Genomic DNA, 19,230 nt, shown 5'->3' with positions numbered 1-19,230 from the left:
CATTGCTGAAAGACACTGAAGATGACACAAAGAAATGGAAAGATATTCTGTGCTTATGGAATGGAAGAATTAACATTGTTAAATGTCCATATTACCTAGAGCAATCTACAGATTCAATGCAATCTCCATCAAAACCTCAATGACATTTTTCACAAAAATAGAACAAAAAGTCCTAAAATTTATATGGAACGACAAAAGACCCTGAATAGTCAAAACAATCCTGAGAAAAAAGAACGAAGTTGGAGGTATCACAATGTAATATATTCACATTATATTAAAAGCTATAGTAATCAAAACAGCATGGTATTGGCAGAAAAACAGACACATAGACCAATGGATCAGAACTGAGAGCCCAGAAATAAATCCACATATACATGGACAATTAATTTACAACAAAAGAGAAATGACCACACAATGTAGAAAGGATAGTCTCTTCAATAAATGGTGTTGGGAAAACTGGACAGTCACATGCAAAAAAGTGAAACTAGACTGCTATCTCATACCTTGCACAAAAAGTCAACTCAAAATAGATTAAAGACTTGGATGTAAGACCTGAACATAAAGCATAAAACTCCTAGATGAAAGCATAAGCAGTACATTCTTTGACATTGGTTTTACATCTTTCTGGATGTATCCTCAGGCAGCGGAAGCAAAAGCAAAAATAAACAAATGAGACTACATCAAACTAAAAAGCTTCCGCACAGCAAAGGAAACCATCGGTAAAATGAAAAGAAAACTACTGAATGGGAGAAGAGATTTGCAAATGGAAACTAAGCTTTTGGTAGTGAGCACATTGTAGTGTATACAGAAGCAGAAATACAATATTGTACATATAAAACTTACATAATGTTATATATAATGTTATAAACAGCAACAACAAAAAAAGGCAAGGGTGTAACTTTGGTGAAGTGCTCTACAGGCTTGTGGGCCACTGACAGGGATCACAGTTTGAAGACTGTACCGGGTAGTTCTAGATCTTTTGTTTTGAGCAAGAGCTAAGAGAATTCTGCCGTCTGAGAAGTTTTAAATTAAAGAAACTATACATTTGATAAACCGATTATTTCTTAAATATATTTAAACACAGGATTTCTTTTTTTCCTTTAATGTAACCCCTTTTAACTACTAGTTCTACAGGACTCCATTCAGGAAATAACATTTAAATTATTTTGAAGTCATGTCAAAACTACCTGAAGAAAATATTCTTTCCATCAGTGCTTCTCAAAACCAGAATATCCCTCAGGGCATGACAATGAACCTGTCCTGAAGAGGTGCAAGGAATGGGACCTGAGGCACAGCTACAGGCTATGAGCTTTGAAGTCTCAGAGATACCTTTCAAAATTCCCTATGAATTTTGTATTCTAATTCATAATATAAGCACTTGTATGTAAAGAAAAGTAAAACTCTGCTCGGTGGATTTGTGCCAACTTTACTGAGTCTTCCCACACATCCACACTCATGGACACAACCCCTGTATTAATGACCAATATCACTTGCAACAAGTGTTATCGAAGCTTTGAATTCTCTTAAGAAAAAAGATCACAATCTTAGGTAACCGAACCTCTCTAATGTATTGCACTACAAATATCTCAGCCCATTGTAATTATAAAATAACTGATTTGTGCACACTCAGAAAATGCCCAGATCTAGATGTGTTTTCTAAATAAATTCAGGGACTTTCCTGGCAGTCCAGTGGTTAAGACTCCATGCTTCCAATGCAGGAGGCGTGGGTTCGATCCCTGGTCAGGGAGCTAAGATCCTGCATGCCATGCGGCATGGCCAAAAAAAAAAAAAAGAAATTCAATTGCTTTCCTATCAGTTGACAATCATTATTATTCTTCCTACTGAATAAAAAGGGTTCCCCAAGGCATCAATGAGAGCAGATATCAAGAAGCCCTGAGTTCTCAAAGCTGAGGGGAAGGCTTCCACTCCTAGGTACATACCCAAGAGAAATGAAAACATATGACCACATGAAAACTTGTTCATGAATGTTCCTGACAGTATTATACATAGTAGGCCCAAAGTGGAAGCAATCCAAATGTCCATCAGCTAATGAACAGATATATAAAAAGCGGCGTATCCGTACAATGGAACATTATTTGTCCATAAAGGCAATTGGAGAAAAGGGAATACTCTTGCACTGCTGGTGGGAATGTGAATTGGTACAGCCACTATGGAGAACAGTATGGAGGTTCCTTAAAAAACTACAAATAGAACTACCATATGACCCAGCAATCCCACTACTGGGCATATACCCTGAGAAAACCATAATTCAAAAAGAGTCATGTACCAAAATGTTCATTGCAGCTCTATTTACAATAGCCAGGTCATGGAAGCAACCTAAGTGTCCATCAACAAATGAATGGATAAAGAAGATGTGGCACATATATAGAATGGAATATTACTCAGCCATAAAAAGAAACGAAATTGAGCTATTTGTAGTGAGGTGGACAGACCTAGAGTCTGTCATACAGAGTGAAGTAAATCAGAAAGAGAAAGACAAATACTGTATGCTAACACATATATATGGAATTTAAGAAAAAAAATGTCACGAAGAACCTAGGGGTAAGACAGGAATAAAGACACAGAGCTACTAGAGAATGGACTTGAGGACACGGGGAGGGGGAAGGGTAAGCTGGGACGAAGTGAGAGAGTGGCATGGACACATATATATTACCAAATGTAAAACAGATAGCTAGTGGGAAGCAGCCGCATAGCACAGGGAGATCAGCTCGGTGCTTTGTGACCACCTAGAGGGGTGGGATAGGGAGGTTGGGAGGGAGGGAGATGCAAGAGGGAAGAGATATGGGAACATATGTATATGTATAACTGATTCACTTTGTTATGAAGCAGAAACTAACACACCATTGTAAAGCAATTATACCCCAATAAAGATTAAAAAAAAAAAAAGGCAATGAAATACTGATACATACTACAACCGGGAAGAGCCTTGAAAACACTATGTTAAGTGGCAGAAGCCCGAATAAAGACCACATAGTACATGGTTCTGTTTATATGAAGGGTCCTTAATAGGCAAATTTATAGAGATGGAAAGTAGATTAGTGGTTGCCTGGGCCTAGAGTGAGGAGGTGGGGTAGGAGGAAATGAAAGTGACTGCTGGGAATTCCCAGGTGGTCGAGTGGTTAGAACTCCGAGCTGTCACTGCTGAGGGCCTGGGTTTGATCCCTGGTCGGGGAACTAAGATCCCACAAGCCACATGGCGTGGCCAAAACAGAGGAAAAAAAGAAAGTGACTGCTAATAGGTATGAGTTTCTTTCTGGGGGGATGAAAATGTTTTAAAATTTGTGGTGATGGCTGCATATACTGTGAATATACTAAAAACCACTGAGTTGTATATGTTAATTATGTAAATCCTATTAATTTATTAATATGTTACTATAATATAAATAATAAATGAGCACTATATATTAATAAGTAAGCTATTAATAATTTAATATAATAAGATTTAAAATATTGTACATTTTCACACATTACATTGTAAACATTACATGAAATTGCATTTGTAATTGTAAATAAATAGATTTTGTAAAAAACAAAACAAAACAAAAAGTAAGAGGAAGGTGAAGCCCCAGGAGTGGCTGATTATTTATATTCCACAATAGAGAACATAAAATGATCTAGAAGGGAATTGTTTAGGGCTTTACAAACTTTCTGCTTTCTGCAATTAAAAGCACAAGGAAAAACCAAGCTTTATGTATTCACATCCACCAAATAAAATAGAACAAGAACTACTTTTTGACAGTTCATTGCAGCAAATGTATCACATTTTATTCAATACCATCCTTTAGTTATACTCAATTATACTGTTTCTGCAACACACTTGCATTTATCAAGTAACATATTAGTCACATTATGTACTTGTTTGTATACTAATGGTTTCTCAACAGCTTAAGCCTTTTTTCCATAAAGTAGGCTTATACTGAAAATTTTTCTTGAGATGTTTTTATAAAAATAATCCAGGGCTTCCCTGGTGGTGCAGTGGTTGAGAGTCCGCCTGCCAATGCAGGGGACACGGGTTCGTGCCCCAGTCCGGGAGGATTCCACATGCCGCGGAGCGGCTGGGCCCGTGAGCCATGGCCGCTGAGCCTGTGCGTCCGGAGCCTGTGCTCCGCAACGGGAGAGGCCCCAACAGTGAAAGGCCCGCGTTCGGCAAAAAAAAAAAAAAAAAAAAAAAAAAAAAATCCAGTTAGACCTACTGGGCTCAAGCTAAATATTCAAGAAAATTTCATAGAATGGTTGATAGCATTCTTAGACTTTTAGGGCTGGAAGGGCCTTTCCAGATGAGCCGTTCAACCTATTCATACATCAGTGGAGGACCAGCCCTGCACCACACAGAGCTGGTAGGCAGCACAGCTGGACTCACACTCAGGTTTCCTGATTCCCAGGCTCACACTTTCTCACTAAGCCCGTCTCCAGAAGATAATTCACCATAGCAATGATGATAATGAATACAGTCTTAATCGGTTACTGGAGCACCAATATCAATCACAGTACTTTTCAGTTGTACAATGGTTGACAGTTTATAAAGAGCTTCCACATAGATAATTTTATTGGAGACTCCTCACACCCTACGAACCAGGCAGGAGTCAGCATCTCAGAATGAGGCTCAAAATGGTTACACGATTTTCTCAAAGCCACAGGGCTGGCAAGCACTGGGTCTGGAATGAGAACTTCACGTTCAACATTTTCCAAGAACTCATTATTCCTTGCCATCATGTCACCCAGTTACCCATGCCAGAAACCTGGGCATCACTCTTCTTTTAAAATTTAAGAAATTTTTTTATTTAAAAAAATTTTTTAAATTTTTCTTGAAGGATAGTTGCTGTACAATATTATATGTTACAAGTGTACAGTATAGTGATTCACAATTTTTAAAGGTTCACAATTTTTAAAGGTTATACTCTATTTATAGTTACTATAAAATATTGGCTATATTCCCCATGTTGTACAATATATCCTTGTAGCTTATTTATAGTTGTATCTCTTAATCCCCTACTGTGAATCACCTCTCCCCCCTCCCACTCTCCACTGGTAACCACTAGTTTGTTCTCTGTGAGTTTGCTTCTTTTTTGTTATATTCACAAGTTTGTTGTATTTTTTAGATTCCACACATAAGTGATACCGTACATATTTGTCTTTCTCTGTCTGATTTAATGGGCATCACTCTTCCTCTTTTTATTCCCTCAAATTCAAGAACTGTTCATTCTAGTTCCTACAAATTAAAAAAAAGTCTATCCACTTCTCTCCACCTTTATTGCCACCACATAAGTTTAGACCAACATCACTTTTCACTTACTTACCTGCAATCTCCCCCTTTCCAATTTTGTCTTTACCTGCAATTTAGTCTCTGCACTGCAAAGGTAGGTGTGCAGAGCACACGGTGATCATGTCACCACCCTCTCTGCACCTGTACCCTTTCTTCATCGCTCTCAGGATGAAGTCCATCGACACATTTAGAGCCTGCTCACTGCTTCAGCTCCTGCTGCAGCTTCTGTATGCTGGTCTATTCGGTCAGAGTGAACTCAGAAGCTCTCCAGACTTCCTCAGCTCTTTCTCCCTTTATGCCTCTCCACTGTTCTTTTTCTTTTTCCTTCACCTGGCTAACTTCTCCTCATTCAGGGCTCAGCTGAGATGTCACTTTCTTGAGAAGCCTTCCTTGAGCCCTCCCACTGGATAAGATGCCTCACCTACTTGTCAACCTAAGCTGACTCTTTTTTTTCTTTTTTTTCGGTGCGCGGGCCTCTCACTGTTGTGGCCTCTCCCATTGCGGAGCACAGGCTCCGGACGCGCAGGCTCAGTGGGCATGGCTCACGGGCCCAGCCGCTCCGCGGCATGTGGGATCTTCCCAGACCGGGGCACGAACCCGTGTTCCCTGCATCGGCAGGCAGACTCTCAACCACTGCGCCACCAGGGAAGCCCTAAGCTGACTCTTTTTTAAAAAAAAAAAATTATCTTTTTAAAATTAAACATTTTTTTCAGTTATATATATACACACAGAGTATATATATATATGTATATATTTCAGATTGTTTTCTGTTATAGGTCATTACAAATATTGAATATTGTTCCCTGTGCTATACAGTGAATCCTTGTTGCATATCTGTTGTATGTATAGTAGTTTTTATCTGTTAATCTCATAACTCCTAATTTATCCCCCCCTTCTCCTTCTTGGTAACCATAAGTTTGTTTTCTGTATCTGTGAGTCTGTTCCTGTTTCGTATATAGATTCATTTGTATTGTTTTTTAGATTCCACACATATAAGTGATATATAATATTTGTCTTTGTCTGACATTCGTTTAGTATGATAATCTCTAGGTCCATCCATATTGCTGCAAATGGCAGTATTTCATTATTTTTTATGGCTGAGTAATATTCCATTATATATATATATATATATATATACACACACCACATCTTATTAAACCAATCATCTGTTGATGGGCCCTTTGGGTTTTTTCCATGTCTTGGTTATTGTTAATAGTCTAAGCTCACTTTTAATATAGCATTTACCCAGCCTTTTAACTTACACCCATTAGACTGTAAGTTCTTTGTAAGCAGGGACTATGTCTTTTTTTTTTTTTTTTTTTTGGTCTTATCCCAATGTGCCTGGAATACAGCAGGTACTCAATAAACTTGTTAATTGAATGAACAATGTTATAGTCAAGTCAGAACAGGACCGTGCCTGCTCTGAAATTTAAGTCCAAGTTCTAGCTACGTGTTTCTTCCCATACTTGATGACAATCATATTCTGAATCCTGAACACTGAAATTAAGGAAGTGGTTAGAGAAGTTCTCTCATTTAAACACAGAAGTTAGATGAAACCTATAGAGATGAGGCAGTAACGCTAACACTAAGATACTGTTTAATGGTTACAGGGTGATGGTTGCACATCACGAATGAATGTTTCATAATGTTTTACATTGACTGCAGTTCTACACAAGAGATGTAAATTGTTGAAAAGCTCCATATTTTTTGCGCTCTTTTTAGAACTCCAATAGAACTGACTGATTAAATCAACCACATTTCAGGCACTTTCTGGCTTTGCAAAGTATATTCATTTAACTGGTCCTTATGCTCTGGTATATTTAAAGGCCTGAATTTATATTTACCCACTGAATTGCATATTATGTTTTCTCAGCATATGTTTGTTTGTAAAGATGCTTATTATGTTACCAAACAGGAAAATTTTTTTAATGCTATTTGTCTAGATGATCTGTACTGAACTTGCAAGATAATGCAAAATCACTAATTTTGCAATTATTATTCATTTTAGTTCCTGACACCGAACACCTGCCAGGATTTTATAGATTTAAATTATTTTGCCTTAGATGAAAGAGAAGGCATTGTGCAGAGGTTCTGGACATTTTGGGGCCACAGAGACCCTTTGGCAGTCTGGGGAAACCTCTGAGGCCCTCCTTAGAACAATGTCTCCAAATGCATACAAGAAAATACATAGGATTAGGTAAAAACCAATTATATTGTAATGCGATTATCAGAATATTAAAAGAGAAATTTCTGCAGCTGCTATGGAAGACAGTTTGGCAGTTGTTAAAAAAAAGTAAACATAAAACAAGCATATGAGACCCAGCAATTTCACACTTAAGTATATACCCAAAGGAAATGAAAGCAGGGATTTGAACAGACACGTGTACGCCAGTGTTCATTACAGCATTATTCACAATAGCTAAAAGGTGGAAACAACCCAAGTATCCATCAACAGGGGAATGGATAAACAAAATACAATTTATACACACGCAATGGAATATTAATGGTAATCTGTTACAAGTCTTCCCCCAAATAGTCATTTAACTCTAGTAGTTATATCCAGTCATTTAAAAAACCTAGAAAGTCATTGTCTCAAGAAACCCATTTTCTTTTCCCCCAATTCCTTGCCAACTGGTGCATATTCCACTTTTCTCTCATCACAGGAAGCAGAGACCAAAGGCCATTTTCAGTCTACCGTCACTTTTTCAACTGAGTAACTCAATTGGCACACCAGAGCAGAGAAGCTTCCAGCTGTAATACTGCCAGCTCTCCCAAGGGCCTGCCCTGAGTACGGCTTAGTGTCTTCCTTGATTCCTAAATACAGGATGTCCAGCTGCTTGAAGAGCACCGTGCAAGTGAAACATCTTACTACCAATCTCAAAGGGAGTTCAATTTTCCTTTCTTTCCTAGGACTTTATTTTCTAGTAGAGTTTTCTAATGTTCTTGGCTTTTTTAAACATCATGACAACGCACTGTTTCAGAGAATTTTTACTTCTAAAAATAATAAATTGCACACCTTCCTCAGCATATTTAATAGATATGGGTAAGGTCAGATAGCTGTTTATTATAGAATGTAAGGATTACTTTAATTATAGAATTGTTAGCTTTATACAAATACTTTTTAATAAATACACCAAAGGATGTTCTATTTCCTAAAAACCATTTTGCAGAATGGAAAATCAGGCATAAGTAGGATTGAGTAATGTAAACAAAGTCACAGGTGGAGTATTGATGGGGCTGGAAAGAGAACCAAGAACCAGGGAACAAAACCAAGAACAGAATGAACAAAATGCACATCCAGAGCTCATTCTACCAGCTGGGCTGAAGAAAGTAAAAGCAAGTGAGGGAGAAAATGAGGATAGAGAATAGACGGAGAGGTAGAAAAAAGAAGACAGTTAAAACCCAAGAACTGGAAACTGAGAGTGTCACTAACAATGATCTGGAGCCCCAAGGAGACCTCTGATTATGCCGCACTGCATAACAATACCTTCTTGTATTCACTTTCTCAAGTGATTGTCAAGAAACAAAAGCAAAAGCAGAACATTCTACCTGCATGTCCTACTTTTAATAACACAGCTAATGACAAAACACTGTGGTGCCTGATCACTTAATCAGTTATCCCTTACCTTTAATGTTGGCTTGAGCTTTTATCAGTGGGCTGAAATCACATTGCTACTGACTTTCTAGCTTTGTGCTATTGCAAGGGCACTGGCCTCTGGAAACCTGACTAGGTTAAAGCACCAGGTCTATTTTGCATATTTTACTATATGGTCTCCGGTTAATGAAGCCAGGGTTTGATATCCATTCTGTGCTTCTTACATATATTTTATTTCTCTGCCAGTTTCTCATCAATTTAGGCTGACAGAAACTGTGCAGATGGATATACACATATTCATTCCTACTTTCTATAGATCACTTTAGAAGAGTCTGAGTCATTGTCATACATGGAGACAACCCAGTGTGTCTGGGTCCTGATGAAGAATGGTGAGCAAAATGCCCAGCAGCTCGATTAATTTGAAGGTCAGTCAGAATGCAATCTGTAGATAACTTTTCTATTAAAAATATTGTCTTCAGTGGCTCCAGTCATTCTAGACTATAGACAGGTCATCCAACCCACTGTGATCGCTGGGTCCTTAAAGTGGCAATAGCATCATTCAGGCATTTGTGCTCTTTGCCGTCCTCTTACTAAAGGATCTGTTTTATGCCTGTATTGTGTATAAACATCAGCCTCCAGGTGTTAGCCTGTAATTTTTCTTATAAATTAAATGTTTTCTCATTCCAGAGAAACATGTAATTTTTGAACAAAGACTAGATCAATACATTTAAGGATAATTTTAATGGTGACAATTCCAGAAGGATTAGGATTTTGTGATTTTCTTATCTTTCCACGTGACTCCCTTTGAATGTTCAAGTGCTAATAACTTTAGTAATAATAACCATTTCACTCAATGTCATCAAGGTTTTTACCTTCTTTATCCATAAAATGAGGAATAATATCTATCTCATGATTGTGGAGATTATGCGAGAAGTAAGGTATTTAAAGGTCTAGCATGATACCTGGGACAAGAGAGTTTTCAATAAACACAGAACCTGAATTTGAAACTGAAGTATTTTATCTCATCTTCAAGAATATAGATACATTGTAACCAGCCATTCCAAATGAGTCAAAATCTTTTTCTTTCTTGAGTTCTATGTACATTATATATCATAAACTAAAACACACATATATATGTGTGTAGACACACAAACTATTTATTTATAATTATCTATTTATTATCTATATATATGTAAATGGAATTTAAGACTTAATCCTGAGGTTATAAAGTTTCATTTTAAATTTATCCCTGGAGTGATTATTTAAGAGCCTGCTTGCATAATGCAAGACAAGAACAGCCTTGACTCTTTCAAGCAATAAATTCTCTTTTCAAGCAATAAAACATTTCTTAAATTGATTTGTGTGGAAATCTGGATATTTAGCAACTGGAAAATGAAAAGCAAGAGATACACAACAATGTGATCTAAATCACACACTCCCCAAGTATAGCAAGTATTGATTTACTAGTAGAAAATATTAAAAGACCATCATTCATAGTATTTCTTTTCTTTCAAAAATGTTTTCTCCTTTCATTAATCATCTTTGTGAAGTGTGATTATTTTCTTGTACCAGAACTTTCTTAGGTTATTGCATGCTCAAACTGGCTTTCTATTTTTATGTGTGCAACTGCATGGTTTAAAAAAATAAACTATGGTAAAAAAAAAAAACTTGTGTTTTATTTTATGGGGAGAAACTTTGAACAAAAATGCTTTCATGCAATACTCAAAGACAAAGAGACCAAGCTATTTTTCTTTGAGGCTCTCTGTTGTGGATCATAAAGTCTACAATACGTTTATTTACTTATAAAAAGTCTCCTTCCAAATCATCTGCAATTTGATCATTATTTTAAAATTTCTTTAAAAATTAAAAAAATTTAATTGAGGTATAGTTGATGTACAATATTACATAAGTTTTAGGTGTACAACATAGTGATTCACAATTTTTTTTTTTTCTGCGGTACGCGGGCCTCTCACTGTTGTAGCCTCTCCCATTGCGGAGCACAGGCTCCGGACGCACAGGCTCAGCGTCCATGGTTCACGGGCCCAGCCGCTCCGCGGCATGTGGGATCCTCCCGGGCCGGGGCACGAACCCGTGTCCCCTGCATCGGCAGGCGGACTCTCAACCACTGCGCCACCACGGAAGCCCCACAGCGTCTTTCTGAAAGCAACAGAAACCTCACACTGACCTGCTGGCTTTTCCTAACCTCTTCTCATGGAATGCACGGTTTTCATGGGTATGGGTGGCATGCCACCTTAAATACTGTAGATGACAGTTTCACCAACTGCTTGTACAGAATAACAAATGTCACTAACTTTTTAGCCTGCAATGTTTTTTTACCTGATCACCTGTCATCCAATATTAATGGCTCTGAGATTCTGTCTCCTCTGTTGTAAAGTGGGAATAATAATTTAATACCTAATTAATTAGTGTTATGAGGATTACATGAGATAATATCTAAACATCCCAGAGTATGTAGTAGGTACACAATAGACATTAGTTTTTTCCTCCTAGTAGGGTAATGTCTGGATATTTTACTATTGGTGCTGTTGGGGTAACTTTTAGAACTACTTGCTCTCAAAGTCTCTCATCTTTTTATGTAACTTCGATGACACCTTCTGATTCTATAGAGCTGTCATTTCCAAATTCAACCACTCTTTTCAGTTTTCCAATCGCCGTTCCTTCTACTCTGAACAGAGAAAAGGCCATCAAGCTGAAACTCTCCCAATTGACATTTCTCCCTATTGTATATTGGAAACCCTCACCTAAACACTCCCTTACCTCCCTTATCTCCTTTCCTCTTCTCAGATGATGAGATGACTCTCGTGTATATGGTCTAAAATCCAAACTCTCTCTTCTCTGAAACTTTCCTCCAAAAACCATCACTTCTCTATTCTATCTCCTGCATCACTGATGCTCCCTCAGTATTGTTCTCTCCTTCCTACCAGCAAAGATTCTACAGTCTCTTTTATATTAAAAATGTACATCAATCCTGCATCTTTCTTGAGCTAAGCTCCATCTGTAGCTTTCCTTTCCCTCCCAAGTTTTTAAAAAGAATTAGTGCATTTCACTTCTCCCTGATTCTTTCCTTAACCCACTGAAATCTTAGCCTCCACTCTGCCTCTCTCTAGCTCCATGTTGACAATTTTAGTGACTTTGACAATCTTGATCTTACTTATTTGACACTGTGAATCATTCTGGAAGTGCTCCTCTGTCCTCTAGGACATCACTTTCTAACCTCTTCTCCCCTTACCCTGTGACTATCCACTATTAGTTCTTTTTCACAGTTTCGTCTTTATTTGTATGCCATTAAAATTTGGTGTCTTCTGTGTCTATCCTTGGTTTTCTTTTCATCTCATTTTATGTCTCCTTTCTAGTCTACTTTATCCTATAGCATAGGTTCAGTCCTCAGCTATGTACTAATGAGTCCCAAATCTATATTTCCATCCTAATCCTCTTTCCTGAGCCCAATTCATCTAACTGCCATTATGGACACATCAAAGTCAATAAGGACATTATGCTTCCCCTTTTGTATTCTTTCTCAGTAAATGGCACCACCATCCACTGTCTTAACCAAGCAGAAAGTTTGGACTCATCAGTAAGTCCTCTTCCCTTTTCCTCATCTCCATGTCCAGTCAGTCATCAACCCTTATTGATTCAGTTCTCGAAATACTTCTTAATTCTTTATACCTGTCCATTTATTTCCATCCTACAGCTACCACCCTAGCTAGGGCTAGCAGCATCTCACATAAATGACTGCAGCAGCTCTTGAACTGTCCTCCTCTCCTGCAGTCTTGCCCCCATCGAGTCCATTCTTCATGCTGTAGCTGCAGTGTTCTATTAAATCAAACATGATTCCTGAGGATACTGCTTCTCTACTCAAGTATTTTCAATGACTTTCCATCGTCTTCAGGATAGGGTGAATATTCCTTAACATGTCATTCAGAGCCTTCCCTGACTTGGATCCAGTGCATATTTCCAGACTGATTTCTGTCCACCCTTCTAGTCACACTTGGCCATTAGCCATGTTGAATTTTTTTTCAGTTGTTTAATGAGATCTTGTTTTTCTTGCCTTCAGGCCTTTCCATACACCATTCCCTTTGTCTGAGGTGTTTCCCTCTCCTCTTCTTTGCTAGTAGATTCTTCCTCAACCTTCAGATTTTAGCTTAAATACAAATTCCTTGGGAGTTTTGCCTGAATTTCAGATTAGATTCACCCCCACTGCTCTATGCTCCTATAACCCCCTGTTCCAGTTTCCTAGAGCTGCCATAACCACGTACGACAAACCGCATGACTTAAAACAACAGAAATTTATTTTCTCACAGTTCTGGAGGCTAGAAGTCCAAAATCAAGATGTCAGCAGGGCCATGCTCTCTCTAGACTCTGGGTAGAAACCTTCCTGGCCTCTTCCTAGCTTCTGGAAGTGGCCAGCATAGTTGGCATTCCTTGGCTTGTAGCCGCATCACTCTAATCTCTGCCTCTGTCATCACATGGCCTCTCTGTGTCTCTGTGTTCATATGGCATTTTCCTTTTCTTACAAGGATACCAATCATATTGGATTAGGGCCCACCTTCATGACCTCAACTTAACTTGATTGCATCTGCAAAGACTCTATTTCCAAATAAGGTGGCATTCACAGGTACTGGGGGTTATTACTTCAATATATCTTTTTTGGGGGTATAGTTCAACCCAGAAGACTCCCCCATAATTTCCTTTTCACAGTACTCATCACTCCATATTGTAATTATTCAATGTTCACCTTCCCAGGTAGACCATCCTTCCCTTTTTCATTGGATCCCCATCGTTTGAGATAATAGAGAGCACTTCTTGAAAGAATGACTGTGAGCTAAGAAGCAAAGTTGTGGGCTGAAGAATGGAGAAGCAGGTCAACCAAGAAATTGATATTGGAAATTTCCAAGTTAAAATAAACAGCAGGATTCAATCACAAGCTGGGGTTACATACAGAGTGGGCAGAGGTGTGGGGAAGGTACAGAGCAGGTCAACTCAAGCACAAATTTTATAGGAGCAGAATTACTCTTTGCAATTTGCTGCCTCTCTTTTGTGTGGGGTTTGCCAGCTTCCTGGGCAGGGAACAGAGCCCTAAATTTCTGGATTTTTTTCTCCAGAGCTGCTGAAATGTTTTTCTATGTCCTCACAAATCTCTTAGTCTAAAGGGTGTGATTATGTTCATACAATCTGGGTTCCTGAAAACAAATTTTACAATTCACAGGGAAGAGAACAGAACACAGAGAATGTACACAATATTTATGAATGTACTGTTATGTTTCTCTAGCTTTTATTTATTGCCTTTTCCTAGAAAGAGAAGCTTGTATGTATGATTCAGCGGCTGATTATTCATGCACTTGGGTCCCCACATCCCAGCTCACAAATACTTTAGCTTTGAATTTACTACCCGAAGCAAATCACAATCAAAGTTTCATAGTACATGATGTGAAATCTTTCAACTTAGTAATTTTAAAAACACTTTTATTAAGGTGCTGGCAGAAACCGATGCAACTGACTAAAACAAGTTAAAATATTTTCTGTGCTTACTGTGTGTATAATTTCTTTTACTATCACATTAGAATTGATCAAAACAAGAGTCATGGTGATAGTCCAGCTGTTTATTGGTTGTAATGGAGTATCTTTTTGTGATTTACCATGGGACACAGGGATTTGGGGATCTAATTGTGGAAGGGAGAGATGGGAATATAAATAAACAAACGAATAAATAAAATATAATTTGAGGGAAAATTTTAAGAACTACCGGTTTAGTTTATTAGATCTACTGGCCTAAGGTTCTCTGAGATAATTCTAATACATACATGCCTGCTTACATACGTACACATATGTGATTCTATTTAAATTATTTATAATTTATTTAAAAGTGCTTTCAGGGTAAGTTTAGAGCAGTGGTTCTCAAGCAGGGACAGTCTTCCTCCAGTGGGACATTTGGTAGTGTCTGGAGATATTGTCAGTTGCCACATGGGTGGGGAGGAATGGATGAGTGAGGATGCTACTGGCATCTAGTGTAAAGGTCCAGGACGCTGCTAAACATCCTGCAATGCACAGGATGGCCTCCCACTACAAAGGGTTCCTGAGCTCAAAGTGCCAACGGTGCTGAGGGTGAGAAACCCTGGTTTAGAGGATAAACATTTAGCTGATATAGAAAGGAATTTCCTATTTATTTCTCTCAATTCCCCCCCTTTTTTTCATTTTAATTCTACCACCCTCCAACAACAGAAGAGAGGGAGCAAATAACCTCATTTACTGACTTTCAGTCCCTGGTTCCAGTTCTTTTTGAGACCTGACTGTGTCTCCTACCATTGAGTTTTATGAGACATTCTTACATTTTTTTCTTTCACTTGAACTTAATTCATTGAGTTCTGTTGATAGTAAGAAAATAGTCCCTAACTAAGAAAAAGAAAGTAATGTTAATATGAAAAAGTTTGAAAGTAGAGATATACAATGCAATGTCAAGTGTGTATGTGTGTGTGTGTGTATATATATATATATATATATATATATATATATACCTCATAATAGCCTATTAAAGTTTGTCCTACATTCTATGGTACACCTTGAAATATGTTTATTCATGATTAGAATTGAAGGAGGTGATAATGTATGTGAAATTAAAATGGTGAATATTATATAATCATAAAACTATAAGGATAAAAGGAGAACTGAGATAATCAAGTCATCTTATGTTTCCCACCTATTTCTTGTGGTGGAGAACTATGCCATTATTATACAGTACAGCACCTGGATAAGAAATATTATTAAATATTAAACATTTAAAATTTAATACGGAATTTGGTTTCTTCTTTGCTTTTAGAAGTTTCCTAGCAGCAGTTATTTCTCAAGTGTTAGACTCTCCATTGGGGTAAGAAGTTGGAACTTCTAAGATAATTTGTTGAATAGGCTGTATTAAACAAATATTTATTGAATGCCTCTTTTGATTGGAGCACATAGTCCTCAGCCCATCTAGTGTTTAATAGGTTAGGCCACAGGAAGTTCTTTCTAGATAAATGGAAAACTCAGGAGAAAGCAAAGTCAGGGAGAACAAGTGTAAATTACGAGCCTGTGAGGAGCAAATTCAGGTCAGACTCTATCTGGGTTGAGACAATCTCTTCACTTCCCGTTCAGACAGTGGGGTAAATCTCTGACCTTGAAATCCAAGGCTCCCAGAAGAGCTAAGATTTTCATGAGCTCTAGAAAAGAACCCTATTTTGCAGGATGAGGAAATGGAAGCAATGGTTCAGACCAGCTCCAAAGGGTAGCTGTGCTCTCTCTCAATAAGAAATCAGCTAGAAATGTGCCTCAGGTAAATACAGCCAAAATACAGAGTACAAAATACAACACCGTGACCATCAAAATAAAAGAACCATGTGATGCATGCATGGTAACACAGATGTAAACCTGCTATTTAGAATACTAAGGAAAATTATGAAGTGCAGTTTATTAAGATCTTTATTGTAGGATAGCTTATTTCCTGTAGAGTAGAATTCTATTCCCAGTTTTGGTTGTAATAGTGTAGCTAAGTGAGGATTGGGAATAGATATCAGAAGGCCTTTCTTGAAGTGTACTTTCAAAACTCTAAAGAAAAAAAAATATTGTAAATATTTCTGAGAGGTAGCATCTGAGTACGTCTCTGCATTAAGCAATTGCAGTCTGGACCCAGCCACCTTATCTCTATCGATTTTCCTTACCTGTCCATTTATTTCAAAACTCAAACATAATTAATGTGTTTTTGTTCATATGTGAAAAATTGTTCATATGTGAATATGATGTGAATTTGAATATAATATCCACCTAATAATAAGGCTTGGGGCTTGATAAAAACTCTTCAACGCAAAACTGATAACTGCTTTATGCAGATAATACAGGACATTTTTGCTGACTTTTGTAAAATAACCTTGTATCTTGGGCTGTGCTAGGATTGATTAATTCTAGTAGTTATTTTTATATTTCTTATCATTTTTTATGCAAGCAATTAAGTAATCTGAAAATAGAGAGTTTTATTTCTTCCTTTTGCATGTTTATGAATTTATGTCTTTTTCTTGCCTTACTGGAAGGGTTAGGACAACCAGTATAATGTGGAGTGGAGGTAGAAAGAGTGGACATTCCTGCCCTGCTTCTATCTCAGGGAGAAATTACTCAGTATTTCACTATTAAGTATGACATTAGCTGTAGGTTTTCTATAGATCATCCAGAAACGAAAATTTTTCATGTAAAAAAATCCGTTCAGAAAAATCTAATTCATCTTATACGTTATTAATTTCCATTTTCAAGTATTTAAGTAATGAAAACCCAAGTAATTTCTTTTTTAATAACACATTTATAGACTGAGCTTCAAAGATAAGAAAAAATTAATTTAAGATAATGGATATACTTTTCTGTCCAAAGATATCAAAACCAAGAAATAACATTATAATCACAAAAGTGGTATGCAACAGAAAAAAGAAAAAAATGGTTCAATATAATGCATGTCTTCTTTAAAAAAACAAAAACAAAACAAATAAAACATATTTTCTTAATATGTGCCCAGCCAAACTCCATTCTAAAATCTAATGGGCTGAAGAAGAAAAATCAGAGTAAATCTATTCGAAAATAAAGATAAAGCTGCTTTACCAAATATTTCTAATTCTTTTTTCTCTGTGCATAATAATTACCAGCACTTGCCTCCTTTTCTGTGGAGTGGTACAAGTTGCTGCCAATGACGAAACTTTCCTCCTAGCATAAAACATTGTTAACTTTCTCTATCAACTAAATGACTGATTAATATTAAGTCTGTATCACTTTTGAATGTAATATAAAATGCTTACTAAAAGCAATTTAAAGCAGAAAAGCAAACTATTAGATAGTATTCTTGTTTACATTATAAAGTAAGGAATTCATAAAATGGTACAGGGCCTTGTGTGTAATCTAAAAGAAATGTCTGTAATTTAAAAAGTGGAGGTTTCTGACTTTTAATTCAGAATATTTGGGGAAACTTTCTTTTCTTTAAATCTGGAAGGCTTATTAACACACATTTATGAAGCTGAAATGAAGTTAAATGTTTTAGTAGAGCAAAAATGGAAATAGCTGTAATTAAAAGATTACTTATGTCTTTTCTATCTTTTACAATCCATAATGAACAACTTTATTTACAGAAGCCAACTGAGATATGCTTAAATTGAACTAAGAGCTATTATTTATCATATCTCATACACATGGGGTTTAGAGTCACATTGAGATATATACAATTTCAGGGCTTTTTCTTCTTTTTTGGTAGGAAATGGTTAATAATAACCCTGAAAATAGGAAAGGGCAAGACTTCAGTTTGCAATCAATAAGTCATATTTTTAACCTTTTTGACTTAGAATCAAACAATGGAGTTCTGTTAATATAACAGTGTATTAACTTATTGCTTCCAAGAATCTAAACTTAAAAAAACTAATGTCCAACTAAAGAATTAAAGTCGTATCAGGCACTGAAAGGCTATATAAATAAGAACTGTCATTAACATAACTGATAAACCCTATTTCCAGTTCCTCTGTTATCCCACTGTGCAGTCAGCACTGCTGACTATTTCTAGTCCAAAACCAAAGAGCTAGATCATTTCCTGGCACACAAGTTTCTACCAAAGGAAAGAGAATGAGAAACAATATACACTCTTATCACACTCTCCTATGTAAGATAAAATTCACGCTAATTTACAAATTTTTATTTACATTGTTTTATATACATCCTAGTTGATGAGTTTTGTACTCATATTGATCTCAGATGATCATTTACTACCACATCTCTTTGATTTTCCAACAGAAAATGGTGGAAGCATGGGATTAGGAGAAAAAAATATATACCACTGGTCAGGTAAGAGCAGACAAGCATATAAGGTAAAAAGAGGGAAAAAAATTGTTGAATTTTGCTTGTTAAAGCATCCACTGTGATCCATGGACTACCACTGAACGTATATGAACACCACTTCTAACAGCCATTTTCATATTTACAAATTGGGTATCCTATCAGTTGAATTATTAGCTAAACCATTCAATTTCTTTTGCTTAACATAAAAAGGTAACAGGCATCTCAGCAAGCCAGAAGACAAACTAGAAGGGTACTTAAAAAACACTGTTGAGACTTAACCTTCATTTAGAAGCTCTTAAATGGTCCATATAAAGAGAAGCAATTTGGAACCCTATTACTGACTTGCACCATGATGCCAAAACCTGTATGGGAAGTAAGAGTATCTCAACACCAAAAACACCCAAAGTCTCACCAAAGAGTGGGGGCAATATCGTAAACATCTTACTTTGTTCCTATCAACCACTGCATACACGTACGGCTACAGTGACAGCCCTTATTCCCC

This window comes from Globicephala melas, chromosome 5, assembly GCF_963455315.2.
Source record: "Globicephala melas chromosome 5, mGloMel1.2, whole genome shotgun sequence".
NCBI classification, from domain to species: Eukaryota; Metazoa; Chordata; class Mammalia; order Artiodactyla; family Delphinidae; genus Globicephala; species Globicephala melas.
The sequence above is the reverse complement of the archived record's forward strand: the minus strand, read 5'-3'. Positions refer to the sequence as shown.